Source organism: Oratosquilla oratoria, chromosome 17 (assembly GCF_046742065.1).
Source record: "Oratosquilla oratoria isolate Oo_2021 chromosome 17, ASM4674206v1, whole genome shotgun sequence".
Classification (NCBI taxonomy): domain Eukaryota; kingdom Metazoa; phylum Arthropoda; class Malacostraca; order Stomatopoda; family Squillidae; genus Oratosquilla; species Oratosquilla oratoria.
In genome coordinates this window covers 58993231-59015730 of record NC_134793.1, presented here as the reverse complement: position 1 = coordinate 59015730, position 22500 = coordinate 58993231, and the positions used below count along the sequence as shown (strand labels likewise).

The 22500-nt window shown below is 40.4% G+C and overlaps 1 protein-coding gene across 1 annotated transcript in view; it reads right to left on the bottom strand.

Annotated features, from left to right (window-relative positions):
- Positions 1-22500, bottom strand: part of ple (tyrosine hydroxylase ple) — a 253626-nt gene that overhangs the window by 61554 nt on the left and 169572 nt on the right. The gene's annotated exons all lie outside the window — the stretch shown is intronic.

The following is a 22500-nucleotide window of genomic DNA, read 5'->3' as shown; positions in this document are numbered from 1 at the left end:
GAAGTACAAAGATAAAACTGGGCAGCTTTTATTTGGACCAAGGCAGTAGCTGAAACAGTGATGTGATTGGGCAGGCGACCTAACGATGATGGGCCATCAAAGTACGACCCACAGTGAGAGAAACCACATATAGTTGGAAAAAAAAAAAAAAAAATCAGACCACAGGCCACACTAGGACAATTTTACATTTCGTCTGACATTTATCACTTCTCTCCATGGAGACTGTCACGCCCAATGGATATCAGTCCTTAATCATAAGATAATGCGTGACTCTGATAATGGATGTCACTAACTACACAAAAGTGGTGTTTTAATACACATCTTATAATTGTTCCCACCCATTTTCATATCACTAGGGGTTGACTTATGTCTCTATGATTTCCTGTTTTCTTTCTTTATTTTTCTAATTCAACAGTAACATTTACCAATTTCAATTCCACGAGTACATTTTCAGCTGTAGATGATTTCTATAAGTAAGTTCCAAGAAAGTACTAATTGCATGTCTGATTACGACCAAAATTTAAATTTCTTGGATGCTAACTGCAAGGTCCCGGTATTTTATCGACTTTTAGTTTATCTGCACATTTTCCAGTATTATCTTTCTATATAATGAAAGAGTGACTTTGTATCCAATTCGAAAATGCTATGTGAATTTCTGAGGATGAGAAAGAGTGGCAACGACTAATGTCAAAGTCGCATAGCTTGTGGGGTGGGAAGATCTTGACATTTCACTCGCCTAACACCGTTCGGTAGCCAATCAATGTGGTTTGTTGACTAATGAGTGAGTTTATGGCTCGGGGGTCAGCAGCATTCTTCGTCTTTGCAGCTTCCCATAAGTTAGTCTAATTACAAGTATTCAGCGTAGGAGGTTTCGAAGCGCCCACGCATGTGGAGGTATGTCGAAGCAGCGGATCAGATTGTCTGATCTCACATATCTTCATCCTTTTCTTCCTTCTACCCAACAAACCTCTTTCTCTATCTTCTTACATCAGCTTCTCCCTCCTAGTCTCTATCTCTGCTTTAGATCAAGTCTCTGTTCTTTCCTTCGGTCTCCCTCCTTTTTTCACCTTTTCGTTATCACTATTTCCCCCTTCCCCTTGTCCCTCATCTTTCCTCCATCATCGTACCTCAGCCTCCCCTTCTAGTCCCTTTCTATACGTTGGTTTGTGTTTTTATTTTCTCATCCGTTCATCCTCTCTCTTTCATCTTCTTATCATCTTTATTTCCTCTTTATCCTTATCTTTCATTATACTGTTCCGGTCTCATTTTACCAATCTTTCCTCCCCTACTTTTTCAATTCCTTCCTTCAGTACACACTTTTTATAACTCATCCTGTCTTATCATTTTACCTAGCTTTCCTCCATTCCATCTTCCTGGCCTCTCCAAGGGATATAGCCGCAAATCTACTCTCTCTCCAGATCTGGGTGATGGTGAGTGTGTGGTTGGGGTGGTGGGGTGGTGGGGTAGTGGGGTGGTAGGGTGTTGAGGTTTTGGGGTGTTGGGGTGTTGGGAGGTGTTACTTTGGCAAAAATATCAGGCAGTCATCCAGTCCATCTATAAACATACCATTTATTTGACGCTCCACTCCATCCCTTCAGCTGCTACCTTCTGATACTCTGTACATCAGACTCTCACCATCCCACAAACCTCCAGGAACTCGTTTTTGGTTGTTACTCCAAGCATCCGCTCTCCTGATCCACACCTCTTAGCCCTCCTTGCCCATTCGACCTCCTCTTTTCGCTCACTATAATTTTCAGTATCACACATTATTACATTAGCCCTGCTGTTCTATACACAATCGTCCCCTCCACTTTGTTCCTACTGCCAACCTTGTAATTAGTTTCCAGTATGGGATATTGACTGCATAAGTTTTACACTGTCGATATCTTAGGGGCTTAAGTGGCACGCAGTGTCCTTTCATGCTTAGAAATGATCAAATTAATCTCCACTAAAGGAAGAATGCTGATCACTTTTAATTTCAGATACTCTCCCTTTCTGCTACACTCCTTAAATCTTTTCTTTATCGACTCCATGATTCCACCTCTTCGGCAGGATATCGGCCTCAAGAATAGAAGAACTAATTATTGACAACGAGATGCAATTGTACTCATCTTAAACACCTAAAATATTACAAAGGATTACAAAGGAGGAGCATGCCGACAGGAGTCCTTTTGGTCCATAACTAGATCGGATGCGAAAAAAGGATAATGATAAATAGATAAATAAAAATAGTGATGATATAAATAATAATAAAAAGAGTAAATAGATAAATAGGTAAAGTTAAATAATAAATAAACAGGCAAATAGTAAATAATAATAAGTAGACAGATAAATGATAATAATAGATAATAATAAAACAAATCACAAACAGACAAATAATAACAAACAAACAAACAAATGATATAAGATAAATGGCAGGCATTACAACATCTTGTTTAGGTGTTTATCTAAACAAAAATTAAAGCTTCGAATTGAACTATATTGCACTGTCTCTGCAGGAAGTTTATTCCATTCATCAACTACATGGTTGGCGAAGTTGTTTCTACCCATTTCCAAATTAGATTTATTTCCTGACAGTTTGAGACCACTATGTCTTGTCTGATTTTCATTCAGTGTGGATTTTTTTGTCACTTTTGATGTCAATTCCCTTTAGAATCTTAAAGACCTGTATCAAGTCACCTCTGAGTCTACGATTTTTAGAGAAAATAGATTCATATGTTTTAGTCGATTTTCGTTTGATTTATTTCTGATATTTGGAATAAATTTTGTGGCTCACCGTTGTACTTTTTCCAATCTGTCAATGTCTTTAATGAGATTCGGTGACCATACGGAAACAGCATGTTCCAAATGTGGACGAGTTAACGATTTATATAGCTTGTTAATGAGTGATGGACTTTTGAAGTCAAAAGATCAATCCTAGAATCTTATTAGGTTTCTCAGAGGCTGAAATATAATGCTTAGATGATTTGAGATCGTTACTGATAATCACGCCGAGATCCTTTTCACTATCCACTTTTGTTAACGAATTTCCAAATAACTTGTAATCGTACCTTACATTTACTTGTACTAAATTTCATGAGCCACTTCTCAAATCAATTCTGTAGTTTACCTAAATCTTCTTGAATTGGTTTAAGTGATCATTTGCCATTCCGCACAGTTTTGAATCATCAGCAAATTTAGAGACAATAGATTTCAGTCCGTGGTCTATATTATTTATATATACTATGAATAGAAGTAGCCCGAGAACGGAACCCTGAGGAACCCTACTCGTAACATTTTTCCATCTAGAAGTTTTGCCATTTAGAACAACTCTCTGTTTTCGATCGTTTAACCAATTACTAGTCCAACTTAACAGGCTGCCACTTATTCCGTGGGGGGTGGTATCAAAAGCTTTTGCAAAGTCTAGATATATTAAATCTATATTGTTTCTTTTTTTCTTAGACCTCCTCCTGTTCATCCTCTACTCCTCCTTCTCCTCCTCCTACTCCTCCTCCTCCTCCTCCTCCTCCTCCTCCTCCTCCTTCACTTCCTCCTCCCATCCTCTTTTTTACTCTTACCTTTATTTTCATATTTGCCCTCATATCCTCTTACACCAAGTCCTTTCCCTCTCCTCACTCTCTTCCTCCATTCCCCTTTCACCCTCCGTTTCCTTCTCCTTTTAACTTTCGTCTCCCCAATCGTCCCCTCTTCCACTCCTAATGGCTTCCTCCTTCTACTCCAGTCACGTGACCTGTATGTATCGACCCTAGGTTAACTCAAGCCAGTAAAGATGAAGGGCCATCACCTCGCACTTGACACTCACAAAGGACTCTCTGACGCGCGATCCTCGTCCTGTGGCTCTCAACAGTTGGCATCTCGGCCCATGGCACCTCGCACGCGCGGAGCAGCAGTGTTTCATGGCGAAGCGAAGAGACGCTCCTATTTGTGAAACCCGCTGTGGTTCTTCGAGAAAGGAAGGGGGGGGGGGAACCTTTCGAGGCGGAGGAAGGAAAAGAGTGAATAGAGGGAAAATTTTATGTCAGGTTAAAAAGGGTAAGAGAGCAATTGTGCCTTTGTAAAGTGGTTGATGATAAAGAAATTTTGGATTAAATGGGCGGAGAGAGAACATATGTTATAAAATGAGCAGAAAAATGTCAGGTTGTAATCCTACTTTTATTTTGTGTGAAATTTGGATAGGTTGCTCCTGCAGGAGCGTTCGTATCCGAGTTCATGCTGGCTGTAATTGATCAGACAGTTACTTTCGTAGTGATAATCGATCATGTCTTATAATGGTAGCCATCATTTTCCAATCATTGTGATTTAAATTATAGACCATTCAATTCAGTGGACATATACATACATACATATATACATATATATATATATATATATATATATATATATATATTACATGTATATATATATGTATATATATATGTATATATATATATATATTCTATGTATATATATACACATATATATATGTATATATATATATATATATATAGATAGATAGATAGATCTATATATAGATATGTATATATATATTCATATATATATATATATATATATATATAAATATATATATATATATATATATATATGTATATGTATATGCAAAGAAATCACAAAACACACGTGATGAACTATTTTTGAAGAAACCACCGGGAAATTGACAAAAAAAATGATACCGAACGTTTTCGTCTATTAAGACATTTTCAAAATGTCTTAATAGACGAAAACGTTCGGTATCTGTTTTTTTCAATTTCCCGGTGTGTATATAAATACACACACACACATTCATATATTTATATATATATATATATATACATATATATATATATGTATATATATATATATACATGTATATATATATATATATATATATATTTATATATATGTATATATATATATACTGTATATACATACATATATATATATGTAAAACTTAGACCCATTCTCGAAGAAAGATAAGCTGAGATCCAGAGTAAACCGTATATTTCGACCACTGACTGTGGTCCTCTTCAGCAGGTACATACATAGAATAGGAATACAAGAACATATATACAGAGGCAAATACTACAAAAAGGAACTAGGGAAGCCTCAAGTCACGTGTCCTTGATGAGATTGGACCTTTTGTTCTTTGGAGATAAGTTTGGTTACTGCCAAGTTAGTAATAGCATCTGGTGTGTGTGTGTGTGTGTGTGTGTGTGTGTGTGTGTGTGTGTGTGTGTGTGTGTGTGTGTGTGTGTGTGTGTGTGTGTGTGTGTGTGTGTGTGTGTGTGTGTGTGTGTGTGTGTGTGTGTGTATGTGTGTGTGTGTGTGTTTGTGTGTGTGTGTGTGTTTGTGTGTGTGTGTGTGTGTGTGTGTGTGTGTGTGTGTGTGTGTGTGTGTGTGTGTGTGTGTGTGTGTGTGTGTGTGTGTGTGTGTGTGTGTGTGTGTGTGTGTGTGTGTGTGTGTGTGAGTGAGTGAGTGTGTGTGTCTGTATATTTTGATGTGTTGAAATTAGGATATTGTTTAAAAAATAAAGATTCAATAATTTTTCTTTTGAAACTAAAATTTGAATGACATACTGTAGCTGCATTCTTCCAATCTATCTGGTGATCTAAGAGACTTGAATGGAGGAATACAGCTGAGTTTTCTTGTCCGTATTTTACAGAATTTTTATGCTCCTTTATTCTTGTGGGTAGGTCACGTCCCGTTTGTCCCCAGTACACTTCGTCACAATCAAGACATGGTAATTTATACACTCCGGGGTTGTCATTCTTAGGAGTTCTGTGATGGACATTTACCACTTTTCTAAAAATGCTATTTGGGTAACTGAATGTGATTTTAATTTGATTGCTGGGTAGTAATTTTGAAGCGGCATGGTATATCTATCTATATACCAAGGGCTTTTTCTCCCTTAATAGGGAGGTAGCCAAAGTCAAAAGTCATATACCCACCCACACCTATTTCATCCCCACCCACTACACTCTCATCCACCACCCTTTCCTCCCTCTCATCTTAGCTCCTCATGGATGACTGGTCATCCCCGTATCCTGCCCAGTGCCCTGAGTCAGAAACAATGCAGTAAGACTCAGCACATCCACAGTAAGGCCATTTCACTTAATCGGCAACCCTACCCCCTCCATTCCCTCGTGCAGAAAAAATAGCTGCATCAATATATATATATATATCACAACAAAGATATGTCGTAGCACATTTGTAAAATAATACTGATGACCCACTTTCGGAGAAGAATAAGCGAAGATATAGAGATCTGTATATTTCGATCACTTACTGTGATCCTCTTCAGCAGATATGAGTTACAAAGTAGAGAACAATGTGTATTTATAATGAAACAGTGAGGTAGCAAGAAGGGACGGGGGCTCAGGTCACATGCCCGGCACGCATGCTCGGACCTTGTCCGGCGTTGCATGGACCTAACGAACAACATTAAATTCAAGGTGGAATGGGAATTAGATCACAATTACCTTTTCTAGATATATTAATAATAAGAAATGCGGAGTCATTGTCCTTCACAGTTTATAGGAAGCCCACACACACAGGGAGCTACATACATTTCTTTAGCCACCATCCTGACAAAATAAAATATAGTGTAGCTTCAGGCCTATTCTTACGGGCTTTGAGAATTTGTAGCTCCAAACATTTAGAATTGGAACTAAATTCAGTAAAAAACCAACTAACTAAATTAGGATACCCGCCGTGGTTTTTACAAAAAGCTCTTAGCAAGGCCAAAATTAGTTTTCACAAAACAGATTCCCATTCCGCCTTGAATCATAATTGGGATAATAGATGCATAAAATTGCCTTTTAACATATCAATTAATGAATTGTCTCATTTGATACCAAAGGAAAATGTAAATTTTATCTTCAATTATCCCAACAATTTGTTCAGTAAAGTTGTCAATATACATCATAGATCCAAGAGTAATACAACTCCTGGAGTTTACAAATTACCTTGTTTAGATTGCAATGATGTATATTGGGGACAGACGGGTCGAGATCTCACTACCAGGGTTAAGGAGCACAAGAACTCTGTTAAATACGGACAGGAAAATTCCGCGGTATTTCAGCACGTCGCCAATAAAAACCACCGGATAAATTGGGACGATGCTGAAATAATTTACAAATCCAAATGTAGCTTCAGAAGAAAAATAGTAGAATCCTCCTTAATAAACAATTTTCCAAATTACAACATTTCCCATGGTCTATGGTGACCAGATTGTATTTCTTCTTTTGCTATAAATAAAATGTTACCATCTACATTAGCGGTGGACAAAAATCACCAAGGTCCATGCAACCCCGGACATGTGACCTGAGCCACCAAGATCCGAGCATGCGTACCGGGCATGTGACCTGAGCCCCCGTCCCCTTCTTGCTACCTCACTGTTTCATTATAAATACACATTGTTCTCTACTTTGTAACTCATATCTGCTGAAGAGGATCACAGTAAGTGATCGAAATATACAGATCTCTATATCTTCGCTTATTCTTCTCCGAAAGTGGGTCATCAGTATTATATAAATATGTATATACATATATATATATATATATATATATATATATATATATATATAAATATATGCATACACATATATATATATATATATATATACATATATATATATATGTATATGTATATATATATAAACATATATATATATATATATATATATATATACACACACACAGACATGACGGAACTGAATAGACACCAAGAGAAATCGTTTAATCTATTAAACAAGCAATTGGTATAATTAATTAAAGCGCTTATAAATGGCCACATTGTGAATAACTAATACTTGGTTGACATCTCCCTTGTTTTTTTCAATGCGAGGACCCTTCTAGGTATGCTAGTGATTAGTTCACGAATATCATCTTGAGGAATTTCTTGCCTTGTTTTCCGTAGTAATCCTAAGAGTTTGGGCTTTGAAGATGGCTTCCTGTCCTTTTTGTGAAGTTGTCGGTCTAATATGCCCCAGAGGTGTTCAATAGGGTTCATATCCGGGGACTGACTTGGTCATAGAACTTTCCTGATCTCATTTATGCTAAACCAATTTTGTGTTGCTTGAGCAGTGTGACAAGGAGCTTCATCTTCCATAAATAGGAAGACATTTTTACTCATTCTACCACTGGAGAATATTGGAATGAATCCTTCTTTTAATATAGAAACATATTTGCCTGAATTGATGTTTCCTTGACACTCCACAAGCTCTGATTGACCATCACTCCAAATTGCACCCCACATCATTATTAAAATGCCCCTATGTTTCACTGTTGGCTGCAGTTTTATGAGGTCAAACTCTTGACTACAGAGTCCCACACTCTTCCACTGTCAGAAAATAATGCGACTCGTGACTCATCGTGGCTCCAAAAGGCCACAGGTCTCTCCACTATCTCAACAGCCCAAACCTTTCTGCGCTTGATACTGGCTGAACGAAGGAGTGGTTTCCTTCTTGCAGCTCTGTTCTGGGACTGACATCAGTTTGTGTTGCTATGCCAGAGGCTCAAGAGACTCAACGCCTTATTGACTCCCCTTGTTCCAGCCGACTACTGCAATTCTAGGACTGCGTTAACAGTGCCCCTACCGAAAGAGAAATGGCATCTCTCGACGCTGAATCGCTATTTACCTGCATCCCGGTACCTAGAACGATCGACTACATCTGCGATCATGTGTACAGGTCATCTGCCCATCCCCTACTTGCAATTGATGAATACCACCTCCGAGAACTCTTGAGGATATGCACGCAGGAGTCCGCCTTCAGATGTCCCCGTGGAAACCTGTATCAGCAGAAGGATGGAGTCTCTATGGGGTCGCCTTTAGGTGTCCTCTTCGCCAACTTCTTCATGGGATCTGTAGAGAAGGAGGTGTTCAGCAGGATCCAGCAGCCGATGGCATATGGTAGATACGTCGACGACATCTTCGTGAGAACCCAGACCAGTGAGGAACGCGAAGGACTACGCCAGCTTCTTCAAGAGATCTCTGGACTTCGGTTCACGACAGAGGAAGCCGACAATGGTACCCTGCCTTTCCTGGACGTCCTTCTCACGCAAGATGGTGACCGTATGAAGACTGAGGTATATATCAAGCCTACCAATCCCGGACTATGCCTGAGCGGTGAGAGTGAATGCCCGCAGCGGTACAAGGACTCTACCATTGCTTCCTTCTACAGAAGAGCCCTTACCCATTGCTCTTCCTGGACGTCCACTCAGAAGGAGTTCGACCGAGCAACACAAATGTTAGTCAACAATGGACATTCCAATCAGGATTGCCAACGTGTCCTCCGTACTGTTCTAAACAAATGGTACGAGGAACAACAAGCTGTGGAAGAAGAAGGAACCACTCACAGCATCTTCTATAGAGCATACATGTCTTCCGCTTATCGTGAAGAAGAGAAGAGCGTGAGAAGCATCACTGATAGGAATGTTCAAGTTACTAACCCCGTAGACCGTGTAAAGCTGGTAGTGTACTACAGGAACAGCCGCACAAAGGACCTCATCATGAAGAACGATAGTTCACCACGCCCTGGAGATATGGAAAGTACCTGCCTTGTGTACAAATTTTCTTGCCCAAATAGGGACTGTACGCCCTATGATGCTTACATAGGGTTGACTACTACCAAACTCTCCAGGCGTCTGAACTATCATCTGGCTCAAGGAGGTCCCAAATGCCACTTCCTGGAGAAACATGGCCAGCATCTCACAGGTGACGTCCTTCGGCAGAACACTGTCGTCATTCAGAGAGAGTCCGACAAGAACCGCCTTGCCTACCTTGAAGCTTTGTATATTGCTGATAGTAGGCCGTCTCTGAATTCCCACCAAGACGCCCCTACTATACTCCCAAGTATTAAGACTTTCAGGAGAGGCAAGCCCCGAGGTAGGACGGAAAACATCACGCTATAGCCTCGGGGTATCGAGGCTCGAGAGAACGGACAAGCCAGCCAATGAGCGTACGTGAAAAATTGTCCCGCCCTCTCAACCATGAAGGGACGAGAAGAGGTCATCCTTCCAGCCAATCACACGCTGTATTTCTGCATCTTTGTACTATATAAACCCATGCATTTGTTCCATCTTTGTCTTTTGATAATGACTAAGGCAGAGTCGAAACGTCAAGCCAATAATGAACGGAATAGAAAATCTACTCTTCATAATAGTATACAAGAATTGAGTCACATTTTTTACAAAGCTACATGATACACGATTGACAATACTGAAGTTGACCCCTGAAGTCGAAACGTCAAATTAAATATGGAAGACCACGGAAGGCTTGTATTTGCCCATCCCCCCCGAAATTATATAAATATATATATATATATATATTTTTATAAATATATATTTATTTATATATAATTGTATATGTATGTACATATATATATATATATATATATATATATATATATATATGTATATATATGTATATACATATATATATGTATATATATATGCATATATATATATATATATATATATATACATATATAGACATATATACTGATGTATGTAAGACAGATGAGTGGTAGGGTGGTGAGGTAAACACAGGGAACTGTTGGAGCTTTATTACTGACGCGCCGTCCTCACCAGAACTTTTTCAGAGTACATACAATAATAAGTATTTCATCATCTTATACAGTATATCTTAATAGAAGATTAGCCCGTTCCTCCGCGGTCGACCCTACTCCTCCTACCCCTCCATTCAGTATCGTGAAGTATCAAGCAGCTCAACCTTTTTCGTCAATCTAATTAACCCTTCCCGATGGTTAGTACTTGGATGAGAAGAGATGCACGCTGCTTCAATTGTTTCATTCCTTTTCTTGATGAATTCTTTTTGGAGCGTCTTTATTCCGTTCCAATTCCGTAAGTGACTATGATTTTCCTCGTTGACCACTTGTGATTTGAAAGTCCTGTGGTCCTGACATCATTTTAGTGCTCACAAAGGAAGAGCAAACAACAGCAGGCCTACTGGCCCTAACGAGGCTGATTGTTCTTACTGTACTAAGCTACAGTTAAGAAAACAGGGCAACTGGGCGATAGAAGATGAGCTAGCACTACTGCTATCTTATCCAATTACAATTAAATGCCGGGCTGTCAGATCTTTTATTGCAAAGGATAATATTTAATTTGTGGATTAGAGTCCAAATATTTATCTAAGCGATTTTGAAATGTTGTTATTTTGTTACTTTCAACGACAGTGTGAGGTAACGAATTCTACACATTAACAACCCGGTTAAAGAAGAAGTGCTCACTTTCATTCGAAGAAAATCTTCTACCAATTACTTTAAAATCGTGACATCTTCTTATATTTGATTGGTCTAATAAGAAGTAATCTTCGACATTGATGTTGTCAAAGCCTTTCAACATTTTAAAAATTTCGATTAAATCTCGCATTCTCCTTTTTGAAAGTGAGAATAAGTTTAGACTTTTAAGTCTTTCTTCACCCAGCAGATTTCTCAGCCTTGGTATCATTTTAGTCATTCTCCGTTGCACTCTTCTGGTAGTATGGGGACCAAAATTGTACACAGTATTCGAAATGGGGATGGACAAATTAGTTATAAATGTTTAGCAATATTTTTTTTCTGATTTATTTTCGAAGACTTCCGATGAAGCCAACCAATTTATTTGCTGTTTTAACAAAATTTGAGCAATGTTGACTTAGCTTCAAGTCATTTGATATTAAGACTCCTAAATATTTTTCTTTAGTTTCTGAATCCAGTATTTCGCCATTCATTTGGTACTGGATGTGATCATTGTTACTTTTAACATGCATGACTTAAAATTTGTTAACATATATCATTTGCCACTTGCTAGCTCATCTTGATAATCTGTCTAGATCGGATTGCAGAGTTTCTTTCTCTTTGGTGGTACTTACTTTACCTGTAATTTTTTTGTCATCAGCAAATTTTGATACTTTGCAGAGGAGGCCCGAAGGGATTTCTCCCCATCCTCTCCTTTTCTGCATGAGGGGACGTAGAGGGGGGGTCGCCGAATTTATGAAGCGGCCTTGCTGTGGATGCGCTGTGTCTTGCGACATTGCTTCTGACCCAGGGCAGTGGACAGGATGCAGGGATGACCCGTCATCCAGGAGGTGCCAAGATAGGAGGGAGGGAGGAGGGTGGAGGGGAGTGGAATATATAGGAAATGGAACGGGTGGGAGTGGTTTCTATGCCTTTTTCTTTGTGGCTACCCCCCATGTAGGGGAAAAAAGCCTTTGGTATATGTATGTAAGAACAAAACGGGTCCCAAAACTGATCCTTACGGTGCACCACTTTTAACGTCGAGCCAGCTAGATGAGGCCCCGTTAATTACAACTCTCTGTTTTCGCTCAGAGACCCAATCTTTAATCCAGTTGTGGGTACTACCAGAAATACTGTGCGTTTTTGATTTGTCGAGCAATCGTTTATGGAGAACTTTATCGAATGCCTTCTGAAAATCTAGATAAATTATACCAACAGATCTACATTCCTCGTATTTGTTAAAGACGTCATGAAAGAAGTCGAGGAGATTAGTTAAACATGAGCGTTTGCCACGGAAGCCATGTTGAGAATTTTTCATAATTCTATTTTCTTCTAAAAATTTCACAACACTGTCGCGAATGATGGTCTCTAGCAGTTTACACACAATCAAAGTCAGGCTAATCGGTCTGCAGTTGCCTGGTTGTGATTCGTCCCCTTTCTTGAATGTTGGTGTTACGTTAGCACATTTCCAATCTGATGGGACTTTACCAAGTGTTAAAGATTTGTTGAAAAGAATGTACAAGGGTTTACTGATTTGATTTATGACTTTTCGCAGAATTCTAGGTGAAATTTTGTCGGGTCCCGGGGCTTTATTTATTTTGAGCTTATCAGTTACTTGTACGACATCACTTTTGGTAACTATGCGTTGATTTAAAACGTTCTGATGGCTGATGCACTGAGCAATCTTTGTCTGTGAAGACGGATGCAAAAGATTTATTAAGGATTGAGGCCATCTCATTTTCATCATCCGTATGTTTACTTTCTTCGTTCTTTAGTGGTCCAATGGCGCAGGTAAGCGTTTTCTTCTTATCTGCATAACTATAGAATTGTTTAGGGTTCGATTTGCTTGCCTCAGCAATATACTCTTCAAGATTTTTCTTACTACGCTTTATCAGTGTTTTGGTTTCGCGGCGAATTCTGTCTAGTGTTAGTTTATCGTCTTGGCTTTTAGTTGATAAATACTTTTTGTACGCACGCTTTTTACGAGAGAGGTTGTTACTAATTTCCATATTCTATCACTTTGGTTTATTTGTTGCCGGACGTCTCTCACAATAGAGAACACAAACATTTACAGCATTGTTTAGCTCCGTGGTGAAATTTTCCCACGCTTTATCAATATCAATCTTGTTCGATGTTGTGCTCCAGTCTGAGTTTTCTAGTAATGATCGTACGCTGCGAGCATTAACGTAACAGAGGTTGATATCTGTCACTTTTCTTTTTTGCTCTATTACGGATATGTTGATGGGGGCTCCGCTGAGGAGTTTTTTCTTCTGATGTCGGCCAGGCTGTTGCTGAGCAGCCTACCTAACCTTGCTGCTCCGGCCACATTCAAGTGGAGACCATCTTCCAGAGTTTTATCAAAGTAGAAGTTGCCCCAGAAATTGACGAAGTGCACTTTTTCCTTTTCACAGAGGGATTTTACTCTGTTGTTCGCACTGAATGCGATGTTGTAGAATATGTCGATGTTGAACAATTTATCCCTTCTCTTGAATCTGGGAAGGATCCCTGAAATTACAAGGTTTTTCCCAGGAACATTTTCCTTATATTTCCTGACTGTTCTCCGGTACTTTTCAATGAGTTCTTCTGATCGCGTTGACTCGACGTCATTCGTACCGGCGTGAATTATGAATACCGTGTTCGAGTCCGCGTCTTTTGTGACATCATCACAGAACTCGGCAATGTCATCGAGTCCGGCACCTCTATACATATAACACCTTCTGCCGCTATTTGAAGAACGACCACAGAACTCTTCGGATTGGTGCCTGACCATGGAGTTCCCGACTAAACGAGTTTCAAACTACTCCTCTTTGGTTAGATCCAAAACTTTAAATCTATTGGAGGTGGTGGGTCCTGACGATACGTGCTCTTTTCGGCGGGTTTTGGCACCTTTCTTGATCAGCTGCCATCCCCCATCCCATGTAGCGGGCGGGGAGGCTTCCTGCAGTGCAGTTTGGGGACTATCCTGTGAAGCAGGAATGTCATTTTTGGGGACCACATTTTCAAGCGAGTGTATCGGTGCCAGCAATTGTGGGACTGTCCCCACATTCTCGGTGACGAATTCTACAAGGGCCTCATATTTCGCCTTCATTGAGTCACACAGCTCCTTCAAAGCCTTGATCTGCTGGGAGTCTTTGTCTTGTCTATTTTTAAAGACACACATCCGGCAAATAGACGATTTTGTGAAATACTGCCTTGCCACCCTGCCTTTGCAACTTTCGCAGATTCGTATGTTGGAGGCATTTTGACTTATTCAGATGCTTGGGAGAAGAGACTGCCTTAATTTTGTACTCACCACGTTTTGGATTCTCCTATCTCTGTACTGCCGGGATTTCACTCCCAAATGACGATACACATATACCTATTTCCTTATCCGGAGCGACTGTGGTAACTAATGCAGCTAGAGCTAATAATAATTCCTAATAATGATCCCTAATAATAATATCTTATGTATACAGATGAAAAGAAAGATAATAGGAGAAAGAGAACAGCTCAAGAAGAGGAAGAAAGACAGACAGACAGACAGACAGAGAGAGAGAGAGAGAGAGAATGAGAGAGAGAGAGAGAGAGAGAGAGAGAGAGAGAGAGAGAGAGAAACGGTTGGATGTGGTAATTTCATTTTATCCCCGGCGGGGGAGGATGGAGGAGGAGCTGGGGGTTGGAGAAGGTTGGGGGTTAGGAGGGGGATGGGGGTCGGAGGGGCAGGTGGACAGGGGTTGGAGGGGGTGATGGGTCACTGCATTTGGTTCTTCTTTGCATCAGCAACACCACAGCTGTATATACCGGATATACACTTTACACTTTGTCAACACTTTTGTATCATATCACTGTGTATGGCCCGGATAGGGCCTTCGACCGCCGGGGGGGGGGGGGATCCTTCTGGCCCACGCATATTCGCGCGGGCAGCCTACAGGCCATTTTACAACCCCCTTAAGACCAGGGGTGCTTGCACTCGCTGGCGCTCCCGGCACAACCACGTGGTGTTATCGATTTGCACTCTAATTTTGACTTTTTGATCGCTTGATTACTGCAAACATTTTCTTCTCTAATCGGTGGAGCGGCCATCGTTCGTTTGACCATCCTTTCACTTTTTCCGTAGTAACTCGTCGGGCAGCTTCCACACGGTATTCTGTAGATAATACTTTTTTCATGTTAACCATGATTTTGCTTTTGTTTTTTACAAAAACTCCTATTTTTGCTCCTGTGCTGAATACGATTTTAATATCGGCTCTGGTGAGCAGATGTTCCATCTCACCCGTGTGTCTCGAGTTGGTCACTGACAAAAATTCACCGTTATCAACTCTGGCTCCATCTCTTCTGTTCCTTAAGCTTCTTTTTGCTATATTTAAAGCCTTTTCCTTTAATCGGTGTAATAATCCTTCCGGGCAACAGAGTTTGACAAAATTTTTAAGAATATACTCTATCTCGTCCTCGAGAAAGTCTTCACTGCATGTTCAGTATGTTCTTGAAAAGAAGCCTATGACTACTCCACTCTTTATTTTATCATTATGGGCAGTGTAGTAGTAAATGATGTCGTCTTTGTTTTCACTTTTTCTATGGACCGAGACTGCGGCCTTATTTTCTTTCCTCCATATGACTATGTCAAGGAAGGCCAGTTTATTTTCCACTTCGTGTTCCACTGTGAACTGGATGTCCTATTCGACTTCGTTCAATTTAGTGTCTAAATTATTATTTCTCAGATTAATGACAAGGACTTCATTCACATATCGAAGCCAGGTTGTGTTCCGAACCATTATTTTTTTTTTCTAAAACCTCCATCTAGAGGAAGACTAAAACAGCACTAAACGGGCTCCCCATCGTGTGGGTCTCACCACAACCTGGTTTTGATATGTGGATGATGTCCTTGATATTGCTCCGAGAAACACATAAGTGTTTAGGAAATCGGAAAAAGACAAAAGCTCTTATACCTGCTTGAGGATGACCCGAAGATTCCAAAGGTGAAAGGCTTACCCAAGATCCATAAGCCATGAGTTACCCTTAGACCTATCACATCGGGATAGGGAGTGCTCCAGATAGACTGGCGAAATATCTTGCCAAATCATTGTCATTGTCTCTGGGGAAAATAAGTGGATCACATCTAAAGAATTTGTCGGATCTGATTGAAAGACTGAAAGGGAGTGGACTTCACAAATAAACGTTTGGTGAGTTGTGATGTTATATCGTTATTTAAGAACATCATTTACCCACTTTACCCAATACCCACGTTTACCCAACATTTACCCACATCAGAGATCATCATTGTAATGAGAAAAGTTCTTAATCATATTGAAGAGAATGACATACCTTTGAACAAGAAGTAAGTCACGAGGAACACAAAATTTTATTTGTTGAATTCCATTATACGTTAGTTATGCATGGAAACTTTTTCTTTCATTAATATGTAACAGAAAACGTTTTCTGGTACATGCTAATGAATGATAAAGGAATATTTAATGTATAACTTACGTTTACTAGAATTTGAAAAGTAGCATTATGCGCTCGGAGGTCATGACTAATTGAATTATGCCTTAACTTTGGCTCGTTTAGTTTCAACCAAGAGGAATTTCGACAACACGAGAGACTCCGTATGTGGTCTCTATTAAGTGCTGTGGCGGTTTCACTATTTTTAGAGGTACTAGAAAAAGAGCACTACATTAAGGGAAAAAAAGAAGGCATAAGAGGGGCTGGAAAGCCTCGGACCAGCACCCTAAGGTTTGGGTCTTTTAATGTGCGTGGATGTGGTACAGATGAGAGTAAAAGGGAAGAGATAAGTAGTATGTTTGTGAGAAGAAAGATGGATGTGTTGGCTTTGAGTGAAACTAAGTTGAAAGGGAAGGGTGAGTGTAAGTTTGGGAGTGTAAGTGGGAGGTTATCAGGAGTGAAGAGAGGGCGAGGGAGGGAAGGGGTGGCTATTCTAGTAAGTGAAGAGATAGGTAAACGGGTAGTGGAGTGGAAGGAGGTTTCCTTAAGGATAATGTGGATGAAGGTGAAACTGGGGAAGGAGATGTGGGTCTTTGTAAGTGCATATGGGCTTGGCAGTGAGAAGAGTGTAGAAGAAAGGGAGGCCTTTTGGATAGATCTAAATGAGTGTATAGAGGATTTGGGAAGAAATGTCATTGTAATAGTACTGGAAGACCTTAATGCTAGGGTAGGAAATGGTCCAATCGATGGAGTGGTTGGGAAATGTGGAGTTCCAGAAAAGAATCGTAGTGGAGAGTTGATGGTGGAAATGTGTCTAGAAAGAGAGTTGATGATAGCAAATACAGTGTTTCGGAAGAAAGTCAAGCATAAGTACACATGGGAGAGGGTGGTGGATGGAAGGGTGGTAGATAGAGCGCTAATGGATTATGTAGTGGTAAATAGGATTATGATAGGAAGAGTTAAGGATGTACATGTGCTAAGGGGAGAGGGTGGGGGAATATCAGATCATTTTTTGGTGGAAGGTAAGTTGAAAGTGGAGGATAGATGGAGGAAGAGGAAAGGGACAAAAGGTAGGGAGGTTCTTAGAGTGAACTCTTTGAATGAAAAGGAAAAGGAGAAGGAGTACGGAAAGAAGCTGATGGAGGAGTGGGAGGGAGTAAAGGGTAGAGTAGAGCTGGGTGTGGAGGAGGAATGGGGATGCTTCAAGGAGGGAGTCATAAAGTGTGCAAGGATGGTGTGTGGAACAAGAAGGACAGGGGGAAATAGAAGAAAGGGTAGTGAATGGTGGGATGAGGAAACAAAAAAGGTTGTAGAAGAGAAGAAGCAAGCTTTCACAGATTGGTTACAAAATAGGACGAGGTAGTCATATGAGAGGTACAAAGAAAAGAAAAGAGAAGTAAAGCAAAAGGTAAAGGTTGCAAAGAGGAGAGAAGATGTGAAATGTGGTAAGAGTTTGACAGAAAATTTTGAAAGTAATAAAAAGATGTTTTGGAAAGAAATTAAGAGAGTAAGGGGAGGCGAATCAAGTAGAGAAGAAAAGGTAAAAGGTGCAGATGGAGAGATGATAATGGAAGAGAAGGCAGTAAGGGGAAGATGGGCAGAATATTCCAGGGAGTTGCTAAATGTGAAGGAGGATAGGGAAGGAAAGATTGCTGCAGTGGGAAGTGCGAAGAAAATGAGAGTGATGAATGAGGAGAATGGAGGAGAAATAAGGAAGGATGAGGTGAAGGCAGTTGTTAAGATGATGAAAGCAGGTAAGGCACCTGGTCTGGATGGATGCCATGCAGAATGTCTGAAAAAGGGAGGTACAGTGATGGTGGACTGGTTGGTGAGGTTATTTAATGTTTGTTGGAGAGAGGATAGAGTGCCGGAGGACTGGAGGAGTGCCTGTATAGTTCCTCTTTACAAGGGAAAAGGGGACAAGTGTGAATGTAGTAGTTTCAGAGGGATTAGCTTGTTGAGTGTAGTTGGGAAGGCTTATGGGAGGATCTTGATTGAGAGGATTAGGAGAGGAACAGAAGGAGTGATTGGTGAGGAACAGTGTGGATTTAGGACAGGTAGAGGTTGTGTAGGTCAGATCTTTGTGGTAAGACAGATATATGAGAAAGCTATAGGAAAGGGGAAGGATTTTTTTTTGGCTTTTATGGATCTGGAAAAGGCTTACGATAGGGTAGACAGGAAGGCACTGTGGGAGGTTATGCAGATATACGGGATAGGAGGAAAGATTCTGGGAGCTGTCAAGAGTTTTTATGAGAATAGTAGAGCTTGTGTCAGGATTGGAAATGGAGAGAGTGAATGGTTCGAGGTAAAGGTGGGACTTCGTCAAGGATGCGTTATGTCGCCCTGGCTGTTCAACTTATACATGGATGGGGTGGTGCGAGAGGTAAATGCAAGGGTAGTGGGTCAGGGATTGGAGATGGTTAAAGAAAATGGAGAAAAGTGGGAGGTGAGCCAGCTGTTGTTTGCGGACGACACTGCGCTTGTGGCAGGATCGGAGGAGGGATTGAGGAAGCTGGTGGCAGAGTTTGGGAGAGTATGTGATAGAAGGAAGCTAAAGATAAATGTGGGTAAATGTAAGGTGATGAGATGTACAAGGGGTGAAAGTGGCAGTAGACTGGAAGTGAGCATTAAGGGAGAGCGACTGGAGGAAGTGGATAGTTTTAGATACTTGGGTGCAAATGTGGCAGGGAAAGGTGGAGTGAAGGTGGAGGTAGAATGTAGATTGAGAGAAGCGAGTAAATCCCTTGGTGAATTAAAGAGTGTAATGAGGAATAGACATTTGGGAATGGAGGCTAAGAGGAGACTGTATGAAGGAGTGATTGTGCCAACAGCACTGTATGGGGCAGAAACATGGAACATAAGAGAAGAAGAGAGAAGGAGTTTGAATGTGTTTGAGATGAGGTGTCTGAGAAGTATGATGGGGGTTACTAGGCTAGATAGAGTGAGAAATGAGGAGGTGAGGAAGAGAACAGGGGTGGAAAAGGAGCTGGGAGATAGGGTTGATGAAAGAATATTAGGATGGTTTGGACACATGGAAAGAATGAGTGAAGAAAGACTAGTAAAAGAGGTGTGGAAGACAGATGTGGAGGGAGTGAACATGAGGGGACGTCCTAGGATGAGGTGGATGGATGGGGTGAAGGGAGCTTTGGGGAAGAGGGGAATGTCTGTTGAGGAAGGACGGGAGAGGACAGAAGACAGGGGTGAATGGAGAATGGTTGTATATGGATGATGTTGTGATTGCATGAGGTGGAATGGGGGGTGAGGTAGTATGTGTGAGCAAAATTTGACTCAGCCCGAAGGGATTTCTCCCGGTCCTCTCATTTTATGCAATGGGGGGATGGAGAGGGGGGGGGTCGCCGATTTAATGAAGCGGCCTTGCTGTGGATGTGCTGTGTCTTGCGACACTGCTTCTGACCTAGGGCAGTGGACAAGGTGCAGGGATGACCCGTCATTCAGGAGGTGCTAAGATAAGAGGGAGGGTGGAGGGGTGTGGAGTGTATTCAGGGGTGGAATGGGTGGGATTGATTTTGTGCCTTTTTCTTTTTGGCTACCCCCCTTGTAAGGGGGAAAAAGACTTGGTATATGTATGTATGTATGTATATATATATATATATATATATATATATATATATATATATATATATGTATATATATATATGCATACATATATGTATGTATATGTATATATATATATATATATATATATATATATATAATATATATATATATATATAATATATATATATATATATATGGCTGAATAATATTCTAGGGTAAAAGCCGCTCTGTGATAGAGGAAATCTTTATTCATAGAGAGATAATAATACTTCATCATACTGAGATTGTCCCTACATTACGCTGTCCCCCCCCAACTCTTAATACTGTCTTGTACCATTTCTCTAAATGTTCCTTTTTTGCGGAAATATGTTGTAGGGGAGAAGAATACTGACACCAAGTGTTGTAACAGGTGACAAGGACGGGAGAGGGATAGGACGACTATGTATCCTACTCTCTGTAGCCCCAAAGGGGACATTCCAAAAAAGAAGAAGAAAAAAAACAAAGGCATAAAAGAGTCTTTTAATATGCGTGGATATGGTACAGATAAAAGGTAGAAGGGAAGAGATAGGCAGTATGTTTGTGAGAAGAAAGATGGATGTGTTGGCACTGAGTGAAACTAAAATGAAAGGGAGGCGCTTTTTTGAGAAGAAACACAAGTAAGAGGGAGATTTGCAGAGTATTTTAGGAGTTGATCAATGTGAAGGAGGGTAGTTGCAGTGGGAAACGATAAGAAAATGACAGTAATGAATAAGGAAAAATGAGAAGGAACGAGGAAAGATGGGGTGAAAGCAGTTATTAAAGTGATGAAGGCAGGTAAGGCACCTGGGTTAGATGGGTGTCATGCAGAGTGTCTAAAAAAGGAGGTACAGTGATGGTGGACTAGCTGGTGAGTTTGTTTAAAATAGGGTAGAGTGCCAGAGGACTGGAGGAGTGCCTATATAGTTCCACTTTACAAGGGAATAAGGGAGAAGTATGAATGTAGTATTTTCAGAGGGATTAGTTTGTTGAATGTAGTTGGGAAGGCTTTTGGGAGGGTTTTGATTGAGAGGATTAAGAGAAGATCAGAGGAGTAATTGGTGAAGAACAGTGTGGCTTTAGGACAAGTAGGGGTTGTGTGGATCAGATATTTGTGACAATGCAGATATGTGAGAAAGCTTTAGGAAAAGGTAAGGATTTTTTTGAGCATTTATGGATTTGAAAAAGGCTTATGACAGGGTAGACAGGAAGGAAATGGAGGTATTACAAATGTATGGGATAGGAAGAGAGCTGTTGTGAGCAAACAATATTTTTTACGAAAGTGTTGAAATTAGAAACGGAAAGAGTGAGTGGTTTGAGGTAAAGGTGGGACTTCGTCAGGGATGTGTTATGTTTTCTTGGCTGTTCTATACATGGATGAGTTGGTGCGAGAGGTAAATACAAGGGTAATGGGTCGAGGATTGGAGATGGTTAAAGAAAATGGAGAAAAGTGGAAGATAAGCCAGTTGCTGTTTGTTGACGGCTTTGTGCTTGTAGCAGGACCAGAGGAGGGATTGAGGAAGTTAGTGACAGATTTTGGGAAGGTGTACGAAAGAAAGAAGTTGAAGATAAATGTGGACAAAAGTAAGGTGATGAAATGTACAAGGGGATAATGTGGCAGGAAATTGGAAGTGATTGTTAAAGGAGAGAGAATGGAGGAAGTTGATAGTTTTAGATACTTGGGTGCAAATGTGGCTAGAAGGTGGAGGTAAAATATAGATTGAGAGAAGCAAGTAAATGCATTGCGGTATTAAAAAATGTAATGAGAAATAGAAAATTAGGAATGGATGCTAAGAAAAGATTGTATGAAGGAGTGATTGTGCCGACAGCACTGTATGGGAAAGAAACATGGAACATAAGAGAGTAAGAGAGGAGTTTGAATGTGTTTGAGACGAGGTGCCATAGTAGTATGGTAGGGGTTACTAGGTTGGATAGAGTGAGAAACGAGGAGGTGAGGAGGAGAGCGGGTGTGGAAAGAGAGTTGGGAGATAGGGTTGATGAAAGAATATTGGGATGGTTTGGACACATGGAAAGAATGAGTAATCAAAGATTACTGTAGTAAAAGAAGTGTGGAAGGCAGAGGTGGAAAGAGTGAACATGAGGGGTCGACTTAGGATGAGATGGATGGATGGGATAAAAGGGGCATTGGGAAAGAGGGGAATGTCTGTTGAGGAAGGAAGGGAGAAGATAAAAGATAGGAGTGATGGAGAATGGCTGTCTATGGATGATGCTGTGATATATGGAAGGGAGTGGGTGGGAGATGGGGAATGAAGGAGTAAGTGTGAATGATATT